Genomic DNA, 25,304 nt, shown 5'->3' on the forward strand with positions numbered 1-25,304 from the left:
GAAAAACAAAGTTATACTGAGAAAGGGAATTGTATGAATTGTATTTAAAGAGAAACTAATTTTAAAATTTGACCAATTTCAACACCTCTATCATTTAATTTTTTTTATTTTTATTTTAGTCTCTTCATTTTCTTCGACAATAGTCTATCCATCTTACTATAAACCTAACATGTATGATTTAATAAGTATGAAACTATTGGTATACCATTTCACCCTTTTTTTTTTTTTCTAAATTTCTATGTTGCTCACATGAATGTATATCATGCTATGTTTGTTGCTATGGGGAGTGGGAACATTTAAGAAATCTCGGATTAACTATTCATGTTGTTTTTCATATGTACCACTATAAAAGCCTATAATTCATTGTTTTCTTCTATAAATGTGCAATGTTATTATTTTTTCACATATACCCCATGAAATACCCAAATTTAATGTAATAATTTCCACTTTCCAAAAATTATCAATTTTAATTGGATTGTCTTATTAAAAACTTAATGTTAAACCAATTTAATGCGCTTAACCAAATTAATATCATTAAATATTTTCCAATAAAAATAATTAATTTACAATAAGAGGTTTTTATATATAATATTTTTTATTCACTTAATCATAATTCTAAAGTTCCTCAAAGTCTTAACTAAATTGTAAAATGTCCATTCATTGTTTTTTTGAAATATAATTGATTGCTCTTGTATTTGTTTTTAATTCCCCATATTTAATGTAATACCAAATAGTTTTAAAAAGAATTTGGAAAGATTTCTGCTTTCCGATGACTATTGGTTTTCATTGTAAAGTCTTATTAAATATTTAATGGTAAACCAATCTACCCTTAACAAAATTAATGGCATAAAATCTTTCCTATTAATAGTAATTATATTACAACATGCACTTAATTCTTTCTAAATAATTTCTTTTGATCGAAATTCATCTCACTAAATGATAATTTTAAAGTTCCTCAAAGGAATAATGAAATTATAAAATGCTATGTTTTCTTGAAATATTATCTATTGGTCTCGTATTTTTTTTTTAGTTCCTATATTTAATGTAATACCAAATAAATGTTTTTAAATATTTTTTAAACAAAAAAGTTAGAAAATATTTCTACTTTCCATATAATATCATGTTTCATTGGAAGTCCTTGTTGATTTCTTAATGTCAAAAAAATTTAATGCACTTAACAAAATTAATGCCATTAAATCCTTTTTATTAACAACACCAGCAAAAAATAAATTGAATTAAACATCTCCCATTACTAATATCACATTTAATACAACAAAGACTTAAATGTAATAGAACAATTTTAAAAAAAAATAAAAAAAACTTTCTTTAAATATATGTACAGATATTGTAAGGAAAACATTAATAATACAAAATACGTAAACGTATATAATGTTCTCAATGAGATTTTCATCTTTTTAAAATGTTGCAAAAACTTTTTGTTGCCAATTTTATTAAATTTTTAATTCTTCTTCAAGGATCTGCACTAAGGGCCCGTTTGGAAATTTGCAGAGAAAGTAATTGCATGCAAAGTGTTTGCGAGGAAAGACTTTCCATGCAATTACTTTCCCTGCAAAATAACATTACAACGATTGGTTATCTAAATCAAAATTGTAATTACTTTGCATGCAAACTTAATTCCCACTTTTGGTATGAATGTGTTTTCATAGTAAATTTAAGTTTATTCTCATTTTTTCCCTTAGTTGTTGTAGTTATTAAAATTGGATTAATATGTTGGCAAGTGTGTATGACATGGATCCACCATTACCGGTAGTGTAGTATGTGATGAAGAAAGGAAAACCAGGTGATGGTGTTTGGAAAAGACTACAAGGAGATCAAAATGGACTCGAAGGTCTGTAGATCAACAACAATGTCAGATGTAGCATGTCTGTGTTTACAATAGATTCATGTGTGTCATGAGAGACCTTGGTAGCTATATCTTTTTTGCAACAAATGTACACTTTTGCTGATGTTCCATCTATTAAGATTGGAGCTATATAATGATTTGTATAGGTAGAAAATTTTGCCGCTATAAAGTTTATAGAGACGAAATATATTTGCCATTATAAGTTCTATAGATTTGTTTAGAATCCCTATAGTGGAATAAAATTTTGGCGCCGTAAATTCTATAGCGCTAGAACATTTCTGCCACTATAAGTCTAATAAATTTGTTTAGTTGTTGATCTCTCCCAAATTATAACATAGAGTGTTAACAAAATCCTAATTTTTATTTATAAATTGCCTACTTGAATGTAACTGAGGGGGAAATATGTTAAAATGATTTTAAAAAGATCACTTAGGAGCCAAAATTTTTTCATTAAGAAAATATGAAAATCACCATTTGTTTATAGGATCACGAAGTTGATAATAATCAGAGAAGCCCTAAAGCCTTGTATTTTCCTGGATGGAGGAAACTCAATCTTGTTCTAAATGCAAAATTAGCTGAAAATAGAATGTGAACCTTCAGCAAGAGACATGTTGATTAGTGAGACATATTTAGGAATATTAGTAGGTGTTCAAAGAGATATCAAGAACCTGATTGTGTGGCTCGGCCCTAATACCAATAGTAGTAACAGTTTCATCCCACCATAACCGACCAAAAGGCCTGAAATAAATATCAACAAGAATGGAAGTTTAAGACATTGACCGTAAAAATATTAAATTTGACCAGTTAAATGTGGAGGAGCCTACTTGGCTGATTTCCCTTTGATATAAGACATGCAATAATCAGGAGCCTATAAGAGCAAAAACAGGAGTATTAATGTTGGTGAAATAAATGAAAGGGACACAGCAAGATATCAACGAGACTACTTGTGGTTTTCTTGATGGTAAATACACTCGAGGAATTTCTGGATCCCATTCAACAATATTATCTTCACCTACTTCGACACTTGTTAGGTTCCTAAAGTTCGCTCCCTGAAAGCTCCACATAAACATATACTAATTACCTTTGCTTGTGGATTGCACAAAAACGTTGGTAATCATCATCATTAAGTTCCAGTGATCGATGATCAAAGAGGAAAGCCTTCTTGGTTTATTTTGCTTTAACTGGGAGGATGCCAATTAATTTTGTAAAGATGAAAATCAAGGAGGCCATACGTTGTAATATTACAAGAATCCATTAACATAAGTACAAAAAACATTTTACACAAGTGGTTCTGCATAGCATGGATCAATGACAACAAAGGATAAATAACTACTGTTGGAAAGATATCTCAAGCAAAAGGCACCTAAATGCATAAGGATAATAATTTGAAAGAACAAGAAAAAGGGCACCCAAAGTGCAATACATAATAAAAGTAGACCTCTTTGATGTAGACAATTAGTTTAGATCATATCATCCCTAGTCAATCTTATCATCCATTGAAAACTTGTTATGGGTGGTTAGCCATAAGGCATCTCATCTCTCTTCTTAGTGTTGGTAAGCTAAAACAAAAACAACAAATAAAAAACAAACATAATTCCAGGATAACAACTGCAGCAAAATTTAATTTTAAAAGAAAAACACCAACATTATCATAACAAAACCGAGGGGGGGTGATAAGGATGTTATCTCCCAATAAAAGAGCCTTTTCGAGAGTAGGCCTCTGAGATTCATCATATGCAACACCATTTGATTTAGGAAGAAATCACCATCATTAAATAGGGTTAAAATAGATACAAAATTTTTTAAGAAAATATATATTATATGCAACCTCAAACTCATTAGGGCATCCTCCATGTATAACAAAATCATGAGTGGGGTAAGGAAATTATGACAACATCTACATTCAAAAAGAATTATTTAAATACAAATTCAAAAATAAATAAATTTTCCTTTTAAGCAAAACAAAAGATTAATTGCAGACCTCTATAGGGAGGGCACCCCACAAAAATACGTACATTTAGAATTAAGAAAGGCCATAAAATCCAGCGACCATAAGTCCCATCCTTACCTGGTAATTCGTAGAAACTAATCTACTAATAGCATATCTTCCAAGAAAACCACGAGCAAACTTTAACAAGTCAACCACATTTTCCATAAGGATATATTTGGGTTTCAAAAACTCCACAATATCAACAAACTATCTCAGTATGTGGATGATTCAATTTTAGACTCTCACAACCAAAACTATTCAAGTCCACCGCCATTGCTACAGTAAACAAATTGATAGCATTTAACGTAAAGAACATACATCAAATTATTATTTGTCAAAACATGAAACACTACTATTTGGAAATTTGTGCCAGTAAAATTTGCTCCCAAGCATAATTTAGTTTACATAGCCCCACACCCAAAATAAAGATTAAGAAGTGTCAAATTCGTTTTCCCAGTAGACGGTGAAGATTCAAAATCTAATGTCACTGAAGATATAGCTTTGTGTAACACATCTATTGCCAAAACAACTTAGCTATTCAAAATAGGGAGAAAGCTAAATGAAAGAAAACATAAAAAAAACATCAAACATAAATTAAATTAAAAATAGTTACCATTGGGAAGATTGGCAAAGGAAGTATATGAAGTTGAATATGACATAACATAGTAGAGATCACACTCAGGTATGCTCTTTTCTTTTTCATGCAAATCAATCTATTCAAGTAACAATGTAATTAAAGGAAAGAGGTATTAGAAACAGGCCAAAAGAGCTATAGACAAAAGAGATTAATAACATTTGGTGCCACACTAACAACTTTAATCTTAGAAACAATGCACTCCAATGGGTTGTCATTTCTATCATCTGACAGGAATACTCTGTGTGGATCCTGTGAGCATTCACAATCTTTGATCACCTAATTTGGAATAAGAATAGGAAGTTAGAAAATTCTAACATTAACCACTGACTATGTCATACGATAATGAAACATACAGTGTCTTTGGCTCTGTAAGCCCATTGTGAAGTGAAGTAAACCTGATGATTGGATGACTCAAAGAATTCTGGGAGAGAGATTTAAACAAAAACAACATGCATAAGCAATTTAATCATGATAAAAAAGAAACAGATAATGACTTAAAAAAAAGCTAAATAATACATTATCTATTGAGTGCATGGTTAGTTAGATAGAAGTAAACATTGTGAACTTGTGACCATTCAACTGAAAGACAGCATCTAGTGATACAAATAAGCAAAAATTGTTTGCCAATATTTAGAATTACTCATCTAAATACTAGAATGCATATAGTATTTAGAGTTGCTCATCAAAAGTTAGTAGGAACTACACTCCAGCAGTGCACTGTTCATGTTACTGTATCAAATCACTATTTACGGGCACTGTTACGGGCCTATTAAGGTCATAACTCTAAACCCGAGAACCTTACGGGCATTGTTATGGCCATAAGCCTTGGCCCGTAAGGACCTCTTACGGCCATAAGAACCCCTGATTCCTGAGTTATAAAAATAAGAAATTAGGATTTTTTTTTTTTTGGGGATCTTCTTCTCTATTCTTTGGAGGTCATTTGGCCGCTGATTTGGAGATCCCATTTCTTTCAATTCTCCAGAGTGAGTTAATGAGTATCTCTATGCTCTATGCAATCATGTGGAATAGATTTTAGGAGAAATCACATTTCTATTCCTTATTCAGATTAGAGGTAATCTCTCTTCCATAGGGAGATTATCTACTTAAGAGATTCTCATTAGCCCACAGTGAGATTTTCATAGAGTGTTAATGCGATTGTGTGGATGATTGTATTAGCTCTGCACCGATTCAGTTACTCTTTACCCTTTATTAAGGAGTTTAGTATGATTCAGGAAATCTCTAGGTTCAAATAGGACTGCATACCTACACAACCTTTGTCTTGCCCTTTATAAAACCCTAGAGGGATGCTATGCACGGACATTATTTCCTCCCTTGATTTTGCTCTTGTTTTATTTTGCACTTCTTGCATTTTCTTTCTTTTGTTCGCACACAACACTTGATTAGTTAGGCTAATTTTCGGAACTAGGGTTACTACTAGTATTCTTAATCTTCCATGTGGACCGACATCTTACTTTCACACACACTTTATTACAAGATTGGCATGTACACTTACATCCCTATCAACTTCCTCAACCTTCACAGATACCTTTCTCTCTACAACTTCTGCACACCCCCAATGGATTAACTTCTTATGAAACCTCAAAACTAACTCTTCTATACTAATACTTCCTTATACTCCTCCATGTAGCCACTCTGGTTAATTTGAGTGAATTGTGAGAGTATATCCATCAAGCTTGGTTCTGGAGTAAAGTAATTCAAATGATGATCTAATGGAAGATACGGGTGATGTTCCAACACTGAAAATAATTTATCCATATTAAGAACACCTGTAAAAATAGTGAAAGGATAAGAGTCAGAAAAACAACATAAGAAAATAGAAGAAAAGATAAAAACAAGTAAAGTAAAAATAATGGCTAGATTAGTAAAGTCCTAATGTTCATAAAAGTTGAAGGTATCCGGCAACGACTCCAAAAACTTGATACACCCCTTGCATATCCATAAGTCCACGGGTCGTATGAAATAGTACAATATACCCAAAGAGGATCGGGTAGTCGAATCCAGAACAACCAACAATCTTCTAATACTGATTTCTCTTCCAATATCTAGCCTAATCAAAGATTGGAGTAAAACTCTATTCTAAGAATCTAGAAAGAATAAGAATAGTGAAGAGAGCATGGCAGGAGAAGGGATAAAAACTAGGTAGAAGCAGTGATGAGAAGTAGTGCCTGGACCAATCCCCTAGTGAAACATGCCGTGACTCTCCTACAATGATTATTATGTACATCCTATGGATCCTATGTGTTCTCTAAAAGCAATAGCACATTTACGACAATCAAATACGCCAAGTTTTGCAATTATAACTATGGAAAACATGCACTTCGAGTTTTGCAACTACATTATAGCAATTACAACTATGACATTCAACACCCGTAGAGTTTTACAATCACAACTACGCAAATCATGAATATCATGTTATGTAACACAAGTTTTAACATAGAAAACTAATAGACCTTCATAATCATTGCGAAAGAGTAAATATACTATATATTATCGACTAAATTCAAGAATCCAAGGAGCTGGAAAGCGATTAGCCCTTCATGGGTTCACACAACATTGGAAAGATAAAGAAAATAATTGAGTAAGAACTACTTATTGCTTCTCAATCTCACTGATTGTCCTCCAAGGATCTTCTCTCCTGCTTAGCTCCACTCCAAATTGTGCTTCAAAACCTCTCCTCAAATCCCTCAGTGGATGGTGGTGAAGATCGTCCAAAAGTCACCTCTAAAATTCCTCAAGCCCAACTCTCCCCAAAATCCTTAACTTGGGACTTAAAAAGTAGATTTTGATACAAGTATGCCAGAGCTTGAGTGGTGCTTCTCAGCCTTACTCTTTGTAGCCAGATCTAGGGTTTTGCATCAAAGTGAATTTCCCCAGATAGTTAAGTGCACAGCTAGAAAGCATGTCGTACTTGGGCCGTGCTTCCATAAGTATGGCCATGCTCTTGACTCCGTGACTGTACTTTCCTTCTTCTGATATTTTCTTTAAGACCTATAATCTGCACGGCTCAAAAGCACACTCATGCTTAGGCCATGCTTATCCTCGAAGCTTGCAAATGAGTTCTTTTGATGTAGTTTCTGCCCTAATACCCGTTCTCATGTCCTAAGACCTGTTAATTTGCACAATAACACAAAAAGTACCCAAAGTAGTACCGAAATATACAAATCAAATACTAAAAGGTAAGAAAAAATTATATATATGAGGTATGTAAAATATTTATAAAAAATGCACTCATCCAACTTTAATTGTTTACATACAATCACTCTATTATGTTAAACTGAGGATGGAGTCATCAGAACATACACAACATGTCCATGTAATGATCATGAATGGATTTAAGACATTTAATGAAAGATCCACTAGAGTATTTAATTAAAACAATTAATTAAAATTCAACAACACTAAGTAACAATCAACTAGAGTATTTAATCAAGACATTTAATTAAAGATCAAATAGACTAATAAAGATCAACTAGAGTAATTAATTGTAGACTATACCAAGGTTTGGTTGTAGTGAGATAAGTAAACACCCACAAAAAAATTTGAAAATATCATCCAAACAAAGTGAAAAAAAAATTTGGTTGCAGGAGAAATAAGTACACACTAATAAACAAAAAAATAATAATACAAACAAAAACAAGACACTATAACAAAAGAGAAGGTAATCCGGACACAACAATAATTCCACACAAACTAAAGATATTTACAATAAGAGAAGATTTACTTATAGAAATGGCAAAAGGAAAATGAACATCATATTATAGTAACACTTACATCAAAAAAATAAACACATGGAAAACATATTTATACAATGTTTCATGAATATGACAAGAATGATTGTTTTTAACTTTAATTGTCTACATACAATCACTCTATTATCTTCAACTGAGGATGGAGTTATCAGAAACATACACAACATGTCTATGCAATGATCATGAATGGATTTAAGACATTTAATGAAGGATCAACTAGAATAATAAAGATCAACTAGAGTGCGTAATTAAGACAATGAATTAAAATTTCAACAACACTAAGTAACAATCAACTAGAGTAACTAATTAAGACATTTAATTAAAGATCAACTAGAGTAATTAATTATAGACTAAATTAGGGTTTGGTTAGAGTGAGACAAAGTAATTGAAAATATCATCAATTACTAACAATTATCCAGGGTTATAGACATTTAAAAAGAAACTGAAAATATCATCCAAACAAATTACTAACAATCCAGACAAAGTGGGAAAAAAATTGGTTGCAGAGAAACAAGTGCACACATATAAACAAAAGAAAAAAAAAATATGCAACCAAGGAATTATTACAAAATCAAACTTTACTATCTCATGCACCTTTTCTAACATTGGTCTACTTTTGGCCACAACAAAGGGAACAACTCCTTGACAACACATGCTCAAAAAAGACAAGGCCACATCATGGGAATTCTAAACATATTATATTTAAGCGGTGTTTCTTTTAACAACTCCTTTTTAGTTTAATATTTGAACACCATTGAACACTTCATAAAAACCCCACAAATTGGAGCAACCTTCACATTCAAAATGAGAACACTTTATCCAACTATAAACCCTAACGTCTCATCACAAGTGCAATGCAATGCAGAAAAACTAAGCAAGTAAGAAACAAGATTCAAGATGCATGGTTAAGGGTTTCCAAATAAGCACCTACAATACTTGAGCACCCTCATCCCCTGCCTGACGTATGTCCCAATTGATGGACATCATACGTGATTGAAATCTTGTTGATTCCTCAACGGGTGGAATGCAAAACTTTCTCCTCTTGATCACCCTGTTCAAGTTCAAAGTGGGAAAGATGAACTTCTCAAGCAGTTATACCTTGGAATGAAAGAAGAAAGGAAAGTGGATGCTGATGTGGCTAGTTATAGCTAAGTCATCAACCTCCAAATGACGTGAACAAGCCAAATGTTCTCAATGGTATGGTGATGTGCTGCTGATTTTGCATTTCTAATAGCCATAAGATAGTAGAGGACCAAAATGCCTCGAGTGACTGCCCGGTGAAAACAAAATAATAGTTGAGTGACCTTTTTGATACATTTCTAAGTTGTGACCAAAATGATAATAGAGCAAAGATTTAGAGTGATCTACTAAAAAATTTCCCCCTCCTTCTCTATACTTCCCATATTTTATTATTATTATTATTATTATTATTATTTTTCACCATTTTTAGTCCAATCCTCAACAATTTGCAATTATTTTTCATTATTATTTTTTATTTGAATATCTAACCATCTCCCCTTTTTTTAAATTTTTTTATCATCAAAAAAATTTAAGGATTATATCATCATACTTTTTAAAATCCGATTTTTAGCAAATGAAAAATCAAATAATTTGATTTTTTTATTTTTTTTTTTTTTTAAGTCCGACAAAAATATCCTTATCTCTTTTATTATTTTTCAAATTTTTTCTTAAGTATCCTTTTTTATTTTATTTTTCATAACTATCATTTATTTATTTATTTATTTTTTTTTATTTGTTTCTGAAAGTTATCCAATTTTTTTATCTCACTTATATTTTTTATTTTCTCTTTTTTAACTTTATCCTTTTGTTTTGTTCAAATCGGGATAAAATCGAATTTCATTTAGTATTCCAATTCATTATCTCTCTCATAAAAAACTATATAAACACTACCACGCAGAGTGCACCGTAATTTTCTTAAATTATATATTTTTTTAATTGTATTTTATTGAAAATAATTTATCGAAATATAAATAAATATTTTAGCAAATATAATGCATAAGTTTCAAATTCATATTGAACAACCAAAACAAATAGGTTGAGAAGATATTTTCTTTAAAACAATTTAAAAAGTCTTGAACATATTAGATGAAGCCTTCAAATAAATGCCACATGAAACTAAGTATACATTTAATTCATTCTTATATAGGGTATATGACTATTAAAGTTTAGGATTTTAATGGTACTAGCTAACATATATTAATTAATACTAAATATATCTTACAATTTTTCTTTTATTTATTTATTTCTTTTGGTTAAAATGGTTATGTAATGCTCGGGCAATAGCAAATCAAATGTTGAAGTCACATGAAAGAAAATCAAGCAAAATTCGCCATCCTACATTCATTAATCTTCTAAGATAAATTATAATTGAATGCCTTATTTAGACTTTTCATGATCCCAATCTCATCACTAAATGAACCAAATAACAAACACATGCTTTTGTGCATGTTTTCAAAGGGTGATCATTGGTGCAAATAAATAATGGGACGAAATATACTTATCCTTGCATTTAATTATAATCTATGGTTTTTTTGTCTATATATCGTTGTGTGACATATAAAATATTAAAATATATTACTAAATATTCGATCACTAAAAAACATATTCATATTTATGTACCATTAAAAATTTCTGATGTTCATATTAAATTAATATTTTTTAATACTTCTAAAAAATTAGTCTCATTTTTTTATGATTAGATTTTATATATGAATTAGTAGGTTTTGCTAAATGGATGTATTATGATAGTTCAAATAAAGGTTAATGTACCAAAAATCTTAAGTTTATTGGTGTGACTCCACTTGAATTATATAAAAACCCGATTATACTTTTAGACTATTATCCCACTCCATCATTTCCAACATTAATTACATCTAAATTCTATGTATTTTTAATAATTATTAATTAAAATTATTGTATATACATCAATAAAACAAATTTAAGTTAGTTTTATTTATTACATCTAAATAAAACCCAACATTAGTAGGTGCATAAATTTAAATGAATTTTTATCATTATTATTATTACAAAATTATTATTTATATAATTTACAATATATTTTAATGGTGTATATATAATGGAAATGTATATATACAAATAAATCCAGTTTAAAAAGGTATTCATGGCTTTTGGTTTTATTGATTAGCAAATAATTAGGAGAATTTTTATAGGTATATAGGAAAAAAAAACCCCTTTAATCAATTATGATAATTATTCTTTTCTTTTTTTAAATATTCAGAAAGAACTTTTTAAAATAATTTAGAATAGGGGGTTTCATCTTTAATCATGATTATTTTAAATTTTAAAATAAGTACGACAAATAAGATATTTTTAATAATGAATTCTTTCTACAAAAGCACGGTAGTTTCAAATAGTAATAAGAATATTGATAGCAAGAATATCAAACTAGAATGGTAATACGTCTTCCATTCAGAATTAATTGTCCTTTTAGCATCATGCACACCAATTAAAAATAAAAATAAATTCTCTAAATTTTAGAATAAAAATGAACTAAATCATGAAACTATTCTTTTTTTACTATAATATGATTATCTTCATTAAACTCCTTTTTGTTTTAGCAATTAATGAGTACATTTTCTTCTCTTTCCAAAATTAAATTTAAAATTTTGAAAATCTATACCTTTTCAATGTATAAAAACTTTTTCCACTAAGATTTTAATTTAAAACTATGATTATTTATTAATTTTTTTTACCAAAACTTGTTCTTTAAAATAAAGAAGGTCAAACACTAATTCATTTACCAAATCTTAATGTTGATACTAGTGATAGTTCCACATTTTGATTACCATCATTATTTTCCCTTTTAGAAAATTGGAAAAATCAAGCATGTTCGCAAAAATAATGAAATAAACAAACAATAATATTTTTATAGTAAAAGAACTTTATTTTTTAATCTTATAATGTCCAGACTAATTTTAATATAAATAAAACTTTATTTTTAATAATAATCTATTTTTATTATCAAATTGGTTTGTTTTTAATTTAAATAAAACTTTGATCTTATCGCATACCAGCTTGATTTATTCATATATAATTGTTTAAATTTAAATAAAACACTTTTTTTATCTTATATAACAAGTTCATTTATATACATCTATAAATAATTGTTTTAATTTAAATAAAACTCCTTTTAAACAAAATAATATTGTTTGATAGATATGTGTGGATTCCATTTGATAAATTTTAGGAAATTGAAATTGCTTTAATGGAAGTTTGAATAAGGGTAGAGTTGGAAAAAATAAATGAATCTTACCTTAATAATGTAAAGCTACAACTACTTTTTTGAAAAAGAAAATTTTCTTAAAATAACATAGAATGAAATGACTAGTCAATTTTAGCACTTTGCACAAAAATTAATGATAACAATAAATTTTCTAAAATTTAAATCTAAAACAAACTAAATGACAAAACTACCCTTTTTTCAAACTACACTTATAATTGAATATGACTCTTCAATAAACTCTTATTCTTTTTACCCATTAGGTGAATACTATTTCTTGACTATTTTTCAAAATATCTAGCATGTTTTACAACCAAGATTTTCAATTTAAAATTTTGAAAATCGATCATTTTTCAATGCACAAAATATTTTCCACCAAAATTTTTAATTTTAAATTATGAATATTTTGAATTCCAACCAAAACTTATTCAATTATGGATGTAGCACATTCTTATATTGATAAAGAAAAAAATAGGTGACAAAGAGCAAGCATAAACTCATTTGCAAAATCTTAACATTGATGTTTGCTACTATTATTGACCTCACTCTTAGTCAAACTTCTTTAATATTTGAGATAGTTTCATCAAATCACTTAACTATTGGACTTAAATATATAGTGCACCATGTGAAGAAGAATAGAGTTATTTATGGATAAGTCAAGTTTTTATAAAATAAAAACATAGGTTTATTTAAATTAAAACAAATCGATTAGCTAGTGAAAAATAGAAATTTTATTAAAAATAGAGTTTTATTTAAAGTAAAATTGAAATTGCTTTAATCTCATTTATGTAACTTAGGGATATGAAATTGCTTTTAATCTCATTTATATAATTTGAAAAATTGAAAGGGGTTAAAATTAAGAAAAATAAATAAAAAATAAATATTGCCTTTGCATTGTAAAATGTCAATTATTTTAGAATAAATTTTTTCTCAAACAAAAAAAATTTTCAAAATGGGAGTAGTATGTTGGTAAAGGAAGAGATTTATGTATGTTTGATGGTAATTAGAAATAATTAGAATTTGAAGTTACATGTAGCTGAAACCATATAAATTTAAATATGCTTATTAAAACAATTTAACGTTTAATTTAAAAGATTTATAAATTTTAAATTTAGAGTTTTTAAAATAATTAGGGAACATAAGGTGGCACGGAAAAAATAGAAAATATGAAATTAAAGATGGAAAATATATCAAAGTTCAACTTACATTGCCCATAAGTCAACAATAAGATTCTAATCATGATGTGGAAAATATATGGTATTTTAAAATGTTGTAATACATAGGAGACACTTAATTTTGTTTTATTTATTTAATTTGAATATCCACAAAAAAAAAAAAAGAAATGTGAAACCAACCAAACACCACCTATTTGTATCCTTCCAAATATAGAATATTCATAGCAAAATTACTGAGAAAAGTGAGATCATTGAAAATGATAAAGTTTCTAATAATGCAATCACGATACTAGTATATATTAGAAATGATTTATTTTATTATTATAATTTATTATATATTGGGACAATTATATTAGTACTGATTATAGCAATTTAATTTTCTCAATTTCATTTCATTTTGTACAAGTCCACATACTATACATATGCATAAGGAAAAATCTTAATAATTTGGCTAATCTTGTGGCATAATAGGAGTCGTAAATTGCCAAATGTGAATAATCACCATAGGAAAAGATACAACCTACATCAAATATAAAAAAAAACATATATGATATTACAAAAATCACTAATCAGTGGAAATGATATAGTTTATTGCGTAAGCTACCCAAGGATTTGCATATACCCAAGATAAGGGGAGGAAAAATCAAAACCCTAATACTCTACATTAGTTTACTAATCAGAATTTGAATATAAAGACATTTTGTTGGAGATATGCTTACCCATAAAATGGTAGGTAGTAGCAACATAGGAGATATTGGTGAATTTTAAAAATACTCAATCTGCTTTGGAGGTTTTGCAATTTTGGTGATTTTAAAATATGGATATTTGTGTGAAATATATATTGATGATAATTTTCATTTATAATAAAGCAAAAGAATACAAAAATAATGTTTACTTTATCGAGTTCTGAAAACATTCTCATGGGAAGATCTTCATCATCATAGTCCACATCTATTAAAGCTTATCTATTCAACTAAGCAATTTTTAATTATATAACATATGTGTAAATATCCAAGGCGCATAACATTTGCATTAAATTTGTTAGCCTAAAATCAAGGTTGAAGTGAGCACACACGACCGTATTCAACTAAGCCGAGTGTTTTAGATATGACATGAAGCCCATCATTCTATGCATGTTCCAACAATTAGGAACAGTAAGTAAAAATTGAAATGTAAGTATCTTTAACTGTGATTAAAAAATATAAAGGGATGCTAAACATAGTTTTCATATTTTTTAATGATCACTTACATCAAAATCTATTCCAACAAAAGCCAATTTGATAATTTGTGTGGAATTCGAATAAGAAATCCCAAAGATTTACTGTTTGATTTAGCATGCCTTCAACCAATTCTAAATTTTTTTATGTACATTCTTGATCAGAATATAAATTACTACAAAACTCAGTTATTATGATTTCAATTTAACAAAATAGATTAAAAACACATCTGGCAGAACACTTGATTTTTCACTATCTTTAAATTTATCCAAATAAGAACATATTAAACATATGTGATATTTTCAACAAAAGAAACACAACAAAACAACAAATGAATGATCGAATTATAAAAGTAGGAAAGCAATGACAAACTAAATAGTAATATTATAGATATAAGAGAGCATAGAATCAGAAGCTAATAAAATCTACATTCAAAGCTGATGTTTAGGAACTATTTGCAGATAATTGGTGTAAGTTACAACATAGCATTTTGGTTTTAAGTTGGAAATGGGTGACTTCCTTAGTCTTTTCAATGCAGTGTCCAACTAAAGCTATACTATTTTAAAGTAAAATATGAATATAACTTAGTTTCATCAAATACACATTCAAATATAATTTCCCCTCATTACATGCTACATAAACTTTATCGATTTAACAATTAATTTAGACTAGAACATGAAAGTTGAAGCCAGCTTTACAAATATTCATACCTGAATAAATACAAAGTCATGGTTAGCATCACTTGTTGAGGAAGATGATTACTTGAGACTAATATAAAGAAGGTCAAGGAAGCTACTAAGCTTATCGGAAATGGTAAGAGGAGGTGCACCAAGAAAGGGAAGAATAAATAAAAAGTCAAGGAAGTGAGTTCATATTGTCGAAAACCCAGGGGGAAGCACAAGCAATGGGTCGCTATTGCAATCTTTGACAACAGCTTGAGCCAAGGCAATACCAAAATCTTGAGATACTAGAACAACGACAACATTGCTTACTTGAATGTAACTGAAAGGGGAAATTTGTTAAAATAATTTTAAAAAGATCACTGTGGAGCCAAAATTTTTATTATTAAGAAAATACAAAAATCGCCATCCTTTTATAGGACCACGAAGTTGATAATAATCAAGGAACCTCTAAAGCCTTGTATTTTCCCGGATGGAGACAACTCGATCTTGTTCTGGATGCAGAATTACCTGAAAATAGAATGTGAACCTTCAGCAAGAGACATGGTGATTAGTAAGACATATTTAGGGATATCAATAGGTATTCAACAAGATATCAAGAACCTGATTATGTGGCTCGGCCATAGTAACAACAGTCACAACAATTTTATCCCATATAATCGACCAAAAGGCCTGAAATCAATAGCAACAAGAATGAAAATTTAGGACATTGACCGTAAAAATAAGAAATTTGACCAGTTAAATGTGGAGTAGCCTACTTTGCTGATTTTCTTTTGATGAAAGACATACAATAATCAGGAACCTATAAGAGCAAAAACAAGAGTTTTAATGTTGGTGAAATAAATGAAAGGGACACATCAAGATATCAATGAGATTACCAATGGGTTTCTTGATGGTAAATACACTTGAGGAATTTCAAGGTCCCATTCAACAACATTATCTTCGCCTACTCTGATACCTGTAAGGTCCCTAAAGTTCACTCCATGAAAGCTCCACATAAACATAGACGATACAAGAAAGAAGATAATTTTAAATGAGCTGCATGTTATAGTACTACTAATTACCTTCCACTTGGGGATTGCACAAACACACTGATAATCATCATCATTAAGTTCCAGTGGTCGATGATCAAAGAGGTAAGTGCCAGTTAATTCTATAAAGATGAAAATTAAGGGGACCATATTTTGTAAGATTACAAGAATCCATCACATATGTACGGAAAACATTTTATGCAAGTGGTTCTATAGAACATGGATCAATGACAACAAAGGACAAATAACTACTGCTGGAAAAATATCTCAAACAAAAGGCACCTAAATCCATAGGGATAATAATTTGTAAGAACAACATAAAGGGTATCCAAAGTGCAATACATAATTAAAGTAGACCTCATTATAGTAGACAATTAGTTTAGATCATACCATCCCTAGTCAATCTTATCATCCATTGAAAATTTGTTATGGGTGGTCGGCCATATGGCATTTCATCTCTCTTCTCAGCATTGGTAATCTAAACCAAAAGAACAAAAAACAAACAAACATAATACCAGGATAACAACTGCAAGAAAATTTAATTTTAAAAGGAAAACCCCCACAATATCATAACAAAACCGAGCGGGGGAAAATCAAGGATTGCATCTCCCAATAAAATAGCCTTTTTGAGAGTAGGCCTTTGAGATTCATCATATGCAACAACATTTGACTGAGGTAGAAATCACAATCATTAAATGGGATTAAAATAGATACAAAAGTTTTTTAAGAAAATATATATTATATGCAACCTCAAACTTATTAGGGCACCCTCCATGTGTAACAACATCATGAGTGGTGGTAAGGAAATTATGGCAACATCTACATTCAAAAAGAATTATTTAAATATAAAATCCAAAAATAAGTAAATTTATCATTAAGCAAAACAAAAGATTAATTGCAGACCTCTGTAGGAAGGGCATCCCCACAAAAAGACCCGCATTCGAAATTGCAGAAGGCCATAACATCCAACGACCATAAGTCCCATCCTTTGTCTTGGTAATTCATAGAAACCAATCGACTAATAGCATATCTTCCAAGAAAACCCCGAGCAAAAACTTTAACAAGTCAACCACATTTTCCATAAGGATATATTTGGGTTTCAAAAACTCCACAATGTCCATAAACTACCTCAATATGTGGATGATTCAATTTCAGACTCTCACAAGCAAAACTATTCAAGTCCACTCAGCCATCGCTGCAGTAAACAAAATTGATAGCATTTAGCGTAAAGAACATACATCAAAATATTATCTGACAGAAATGTGAAAGCTACTATTTGTAAATTTGTGGCATCAAAATTTGCTCCCAAGCATAACCCAGTTGACATAGCCCCGCACCTAGAATAAAGATCAAGAAGTGTCAAACTCAGTTTTCCCATGAGACGGTGAAGATTTAGAATCTGATGTCACTGAAAGATATAGGGTTGTGTAACCCATCTATTGCCAAAATAACTTAGCCATTTAAAATAGGCGAGAAAGCTAAACGAAAAGAAAACATAAAAACAACTCAAAACATAAATTAAATTAAAAATAGTTACTGGTGGGTAAGATTGGTAAAGGAAAGTATATGAAAGTTGAATATGACATATCATAGTAGAGATCACACTCAGGTATGCTCTTTTATTTTTCATGCAAATCAATCTATGCAAGTAACAATGTAATTAAAGGAAAGGAGATATTAGACACAAGCTAAAAGATTATATATAAAACTTGAGAGCGATAGACAAAAGAGAATAATTACATTTGGTGCCACACGAACAACTTTAATCTTAGAAACAATGCACTCCAATGGGTTGTCATTTCTATCCTCTGACAAGAATACTCGCGTGGATCATGTGAGCATTCACAATCTTTGATCACCTAATTTTGAATAAGAATAGGAAGTTAGAAAATTCCGACCTTAAGCGCTAACTATACCATAAGAAAATAAAACATACAGTGTCTTTGGCTTTGTAAAACCATTATGCAGTGAAGTACAACTAACAGTTGGATAACTCAAAGGATTCTACAATTCGACAAATGAAATTGTCCTCGCAATCATCATTCTGGGAGAGAGATTTAAACAGAAACAACACTCATAAGCAATACAATCATGAGAAAAGAAAGGCAGAGAATGACTTAAAAAAAACAATGGCTAAATAACTCATTGTCTATTGATTGCATGGTTAGATTAGATAGAAGTAAACATTGTGAACCTATGACCATTTCAACTGAAAGACTGCATCTAGTGATACCACTAAAAAAAATTGTTTGCCGATATTTAGACTTGCTCATCGAAATACTAGATTGGATCTAGGATTTAGAGTTGCTCATTAGAAGTTAGTATGAACTACACTCCTGCAAGTTGGTCAAAAATAATAATAATTTGTTGCTCATAAAGCAAAGTGTATATATGTAAGCAAATAGCAATAATAATTAATAATAAAGAGAGAAAAGTAATAATCTTAGCATACCTGCACAAATCACACACACACACACACAACCAAAACTCAGCTCTATCCTACAAACTTTTTACGGATCAAATTGGCCCATTACAAACCAACATATTAAACAACAAGATGCTTGATGGATCAAATTCACATGTACTAGAATCACACCGGGAACACCAACCAATCTAAGGATTTCTAAGATGCCTTAGACATAAAATAGTCAACAACAGATGTATATATATATATATATATTCTTTTCCACTCCTCCAATAGAAGAGACAGTTTAGTCAATGAAAATAAGGAACCATTTCTAATTGCCTAGGAACCTAAAGGAGTCGCATAGTTATCTAGGCAGTTCTGGTGTAGATTATGAATTCTTAGCTAAAATAGGCATAAAGATACAAATTTTAAACAATGAAAATAAGGAATCAATGACACAAATGTAAGTCAAGCAACTCTGATTTTCATAAAAGAAAGGAAAAAAAACAAACCAAAGGATGTTCATAGTTGAATGGCCGAAAAGAAATTTCAGAGAAAAAGGGGAATGTTGCATGCTCTTCTAAAGTCACAAGCAAGATAATATATGAAAGAAGTGCAAAAGAAACCTCAAGCATTAAAAGAAAATACCTCATCAGAAGAATCTAATCAGTGCCTTCATAAGTAAATCAAAGTTCTCACCAAAGTAAGTGATTACATGATGCAAATGAAAAATTAATTTTTCAACTGCCATAATAATCTGAAGACAATAATGCATTACCAATAAGAATCACCAAAAGCTTTAGTAGTAATGTGATCAACATTTTATCAATGAAGAGAACTTACTTCAGTCTGTGCCATGACAAAAGTTCATAATATAATGAGAATATTGTTTCCAAATTTTCTTCCAATAAACAAGTAAAGAAAAAGAGGATTAGTTAGATATATCATCTTCCTTTCGTTTATCAGACACCTTTTCTAATAAATGAAAGGACAAACCTCAAGATATATGCACAAACCTCACAACAAAACACCTTTGTTAATACAAAGTTAGAAGTAAAACAATGATATTTGTATTGACAACTTAAGGAACTGAGTGCTTGAGATATATGTATAGTACCTTAACTCAATCTTTAAGGGGCAAATAAGAAATTGTTCATACTAAAAAACATAATTATAATTGTTCACTTGACAAAGAGATAAATTCTTGGAATTAATTAAAATTGGGAAGTGATATCGGAAATGTTGAACTAATTGCCGATCTTTGTTGCAAACCTGAAAATAATAAAAAAAAAGAAAGAAAGAAAATGACCCATTATAAAAAGAAAGTTTGGTTTAATCAAAACAAACTTACCAAGAAAATTAGAAATACTGTTGTTGGAAAATGAAACCATGATTTTTAATTCCTGTACATTATATCTGTGAAATAAATATGAATAAATTATTTTAAATTTGTAGAATATAAATAAAAAATTTTCTCCAAATGAAATTGATTACCAGTAGAAGCTATATGATCTTGATCATCATCATCGGGGTGTGATGATCCAACATCATTGTTTCGTGAGTGAGATGTCACAGGACCCTTTCACATATACTTGTATTTATTAAAACATAAAAAGTCCCTACTATAATAAAGTTTTTAATATTAAAAAACATTACTTTTTTAGATATGGTAGATAATATAGCAGCACCACCACCATCCACACCACTTTGACGACTAGCAACTTGAATTAAAATATCAACTTTGCTCTTCAAATAAAAAATATCCTTCTCCATCAAGCTATTTTGACTTTCTAAGCATCTATTTTGACTTTCTAGACATTCGCACATTTCATTAGTTGCCGGTGAGTGGGATTAGGTCCATGAAGATCTTTAGCTGCTGCGCCTAAACCATACATCCTACAACATCCACGGGTATCTTCTTCCATTACTTGTGAGAAACTTTTATCCCTTGTGATTCATCTACTAGTTAAGATACCAAAGTATTCAATTGTAATATCTATCAAGCAAGAAAAAGTTAATGTATTTAATAGATATAATATATGTAAAATAAAATATATTTATTAAATGAGTACACTTCGTTCTGCTGCAACGGCGTTAACAAATGTCCCATCTTTTTTTTTTTTGCAATTTGTAAAATATATTAAGGCGTGAGGGTTCTACTCCATCATTATAGATACTCTAATGCAACAAAAATTAATTTTATATTAATCCTAATATTTTATATTGAATGGGAAATTAAAATAGCATGACTTTTACCTCTTCATAAAATCTTCTTGGTAAACTTTTGTACCGGATGTGTGAGGCATATTCTGCTTGCCTCGATTTGTTATGCTTTTTTTTCCTCATGCATCTAAAATCTCAAATGCTTAAATATAAAACATATAAATAAAATTTCATAAATTGAAAATATGATCATTAAACATTTGATCAATACCTTTCCAGTATCGCTTTCCCAATAATCTACCAACCAATCCCACTCTACTTGTTCTAGCTCCACCGAATAATTTCTTTTTGCACCTACTTTATCACCCATAAAAGGATTGTAATGTGTCCTTTTAAGTTGGCATTTAAAGTCTTTCCATTTCTTGTTAAATGACAAAAGCACCCACTCTTTAAGAGTACACTCAATATCAAAAAGCATCCTATAACATAAGAAAAGTTAAATATCATTAATTTGATTTAGTTATCAACTAACAATTTTCTAGACCTATATTATTAATAATGCAAATGTACTATTTGCCACACTTTCTCCTTATCTTCTTGTGGCACATGCCTCCAATCCATGTATTGGAAGGAAAAATCTAGGTCTACATACCATAGTACCTAGAAATTTGACCCAACTCTCGAGCACCATCACCGACTAGTTGTTCCCTACCATTGGCAAGGACTACCCTTTTTTATGAGCTTCCATTATTGTTCCATAATTTCTCAAGATCCTATACAGCCTCTAACATTCTTTTTAAATACTTGAAAAATAATTGAAATTATATGTCAAATATTGAATTTTTAAAATTACATGAAATTTTATGAGTGATCAATATAAATTTAAATAATATTCTAACCTAAATCAGAAGTAGACCCATCATGTATATGATCAAGAGTATAGTCTATGCGTTATTGAGTGACTTAAGCTTGGATTAGACTATGTGGGCTCATGTACTCTAGCACGTGGCATACCACGTCTCGTATTATGCCACATTTAGCTACAACACAGTAGAGACAATATCATTTGAAAGTTAATAAAATTTAATATTGATGAATAAAATAGTTTTTAAATTTGATTACAAAAGATAAATACAAATTATGAAATACCAACAAACCTTTATAAATCAAATTTCTTAATTAATTTCTTCATCAAAGTCATCGTTTGTGTGCTCTAAAAGCAATGCCACATCTACAGCAATCAAATACGCCAAGTTTTGCAATTGCAACTATGGAAATCATGCACATCAAAGTTTTGCAACTACACTATGGCAATCACAACTATGACATTCAACACACGTCGAGTTTTACAATCACAACTACAGAAATCATGCACATCAAGATATGTAACACAAGTTTTAACATAGAAACCAATAGAACTACATAATCATTGCAAAAGTGTAAATCAACTACATATTATCGACTAAGTTCAAAATTCCCGGTCACTAGAGAGCGATTAGCCCCTCATGGGTTCACACAACATTGGAAAGATAAAGGAAACAATTGAGTAAGAATCCATGGACTCCTTATTGCTTCTCAATCTCTCTGATTGTCCTCCTGAGGATCTTCCTCTAGCTTAGCTCCACTCCAAATCGTGACTTCAAAACCTCTACTCAAAATCCCTCAATGGATGGTGGTGAAAATCGTCCAAAAGTCACCTCCAAAATCCCCCAATCCCAACTCTCCCCAAAACCCTTAATTTGAAACTTAAAAAGTAGTTTTCAACTCAAGTATGCTCGAGCTTGCGCAGTGCTTTTCAGTCATGCTCTTTGCAGCAAGATTTAGGGTTTTGCATCAAACAATTATTTAAAAAGTAGTTTTTCGACACAAGCATGTTCTCAAAAATAATGAAATAAACAAAACAATAATTTTTATAGTAAAAAACTTTATTTTTTAATCTTATACCATCCAGACTAATTTTAATATAAATAAAACTTTATTTTCAATAATACTCTATTTTTATTATCAAATTGGATAGTTTTTAATTTAAATTAAACTTTGTTCTTATCGCGTACTAGCTTGATTTATTCATATATAATTGTTTAAATTTAAATAACATTGTATTATCTTATATAACAAGTTCATTTATTTATATCTATAAATAATTGTTTTAATTTAAATAAAAATATTTTAAACAAAAAAATATTGTTATGGATATGTGTGGATTCCATTTGATAAATTTTGGGAAATTGAAATTGCTTTAATGGAAATTTGAATAAGGGTAGAGTTGGAAAAAAAATAAATTAATATTACCTTAATACTGTAAAGTTACAACTATTTTTGAAAAGAAAGTTTTCTTAAAATAACATCCGAGTAGTCATTTTAGCACTTTGCACAAAAATTAATGATAACAATAAATTTTCTGAAATTTAAAACTAAAACAAACTAAATGACTAAACTACCCTTTTTTAGACTACACTTATAATTGAATATGACTCTCTTTAATAAACACTTTTTCTTTTACCCATTAGGTGAATACTATTTCTTCTCTTTTTCAAAATATTTGGCATGTTTTACAACCAAGATTTTCAATTTAAAATTTTGAAAATCGATCATTTTTAATGCACAAAATATTTTTCCATCAAAATTTTTAATTTTAAATCATGAATATTTTTAATTCCAGCCAAAACTTATTCAATTATGGATGTAGCACATTCTTATATTGATAAAAAAAACAACAACAAAAAAAAAGGTGACAAGAGCAAGCATAAACTCATTTGCCAAATCTTAACATTGATGTTGCTACTATTATCGACCTCACTCTTCAGTCAAACTTCTTTAATATTTGAGATAGTTTCATCAAATCATTTACTATTGGACTTAAATATATAGTGCACCATGTGAAGAAGAATAGAGTTATTTATGGGTAAGTCAATTTTATTATAAGATTAAAACATATGTTTATTTAAATTAAAACAAATTGATTTGCTAGTAAAATTAGAATTTTATTAAAAATAGAGTTTTATTTAAATTGAAATTGAAATTGCTTTAATCTAATTTATGTAACTTAGGGATATGAAATTGCTTTAATCTCATTTATGTAATTTGAAAAATTGAAAGTGGTTAAATTAAGAAAAATAAATAAATATTGACTTCGCATTGTAAAATTTTAATTATTTTAGAATAATTTATTTTTCAAACAAACAAAAATTTCCAAAGTGGAAGGAGTGGTATGTTGGCAAAAGAAGAGATTTATGTAAGTTTGATGGTAATTAGAAATAATTAGAATTTGAAGTTACATGCAGTTAAAACCATATAAATTTAAAAATATTTATTAAAATAATTTAATGTTTAATTTGAAAGATGTGAAAAATTTAAATTTAGAGTTTTAAAATAATTAGGGAACATAAGGTAGCATGGAAAAATAGAAAAATATGAAATTAAAGATGGAAAAAACATCAAAGTTCAACTTACATTGGCCTTAAGTCAACACTAAGATTCTAAACATTATGTGGAAAATATTTGTTATTTTAAAATATTGTAATAAATTGCAGACACTTAATTTTGTTTTATTTATTTAATTTAAAAATCCACAAAAGAAAAGAAAATGTGCAGCCAAACCAAACACCGCCTAATTGTCTCGTTCCAAATATAGAATATTCATAGCAAAAATACTGAGGAGAATGATATCATTGGAAATGATAAAGTTTCTAATAATGCAATCACGATAATGTATATATTAGAAATGATTTATTTTCTTGCAAACTTATTTTTATTAATATAATCCATTATATATTGAGGCAATTATGTTAGTACTGATTATAGCAATTTTATTTTCTCAATTTCACTTCATTTTGTACAAGTCCTCATACATATATATATGCATTAGGAAAAATCTCAATACTTTGGCTAATCATGTGGCATAATAGGAGTCATCAATTGCCAAATGTGAATAATCACCATAGGAAAAGATACAAATCACATCAAATATAAAAAAAACATATATGATACGATACAAATCACTAATCAGTGGAAATGATCTAGTTTATTATGTAAGCTACCCAAGGATTTGCATATATCCTAGGTAAGAGGAGGAAAAATTAGAACCCTAATACTCTACATTAGTTTAC

General features: G+C 29.3%; 2 pseudogenes; both read right to left on the reverse strand.

Moving 5' to 3' along the window:
- Positions 1-2,331: 2,331 nt before the first annotated feature.
- Positions 2,332-9,245, reverse strand: LOC120256982 (annotated as a pseudogene).
- A 6,538-nt stretch (positions 9,246-15,783) lies between these two features.
- LOC120256983 lies at positions 15,784-21,565 on the reverse strand (annotated as a pseudogene).
- Positions 21,566-25,304: the final 3,739 nt, after the last annotated feature.

This window comes from Dioscorea cayenensis, unplaced genomic scaffold (genome assembly GCF_009730915.1).
Source record: "Dioscorea cayenensis subsp. rotundata cultivar TDr96_F1 unplaced genomic scaffold, TDr96_F1_v2_PseudoChromosome.rev07_lg8_w22 25.fasta BLBR01001783.1, whole genome shotgun sequence".
Classification (NCBI taxonomy): domain Eukaryota; kingdom Viridiplantae; phylum Streptophyta; class Magnoliopsida; order Dioscoreales; family Dioscoreaceae; genus Dioscorea; species Dioscorea cayenensis.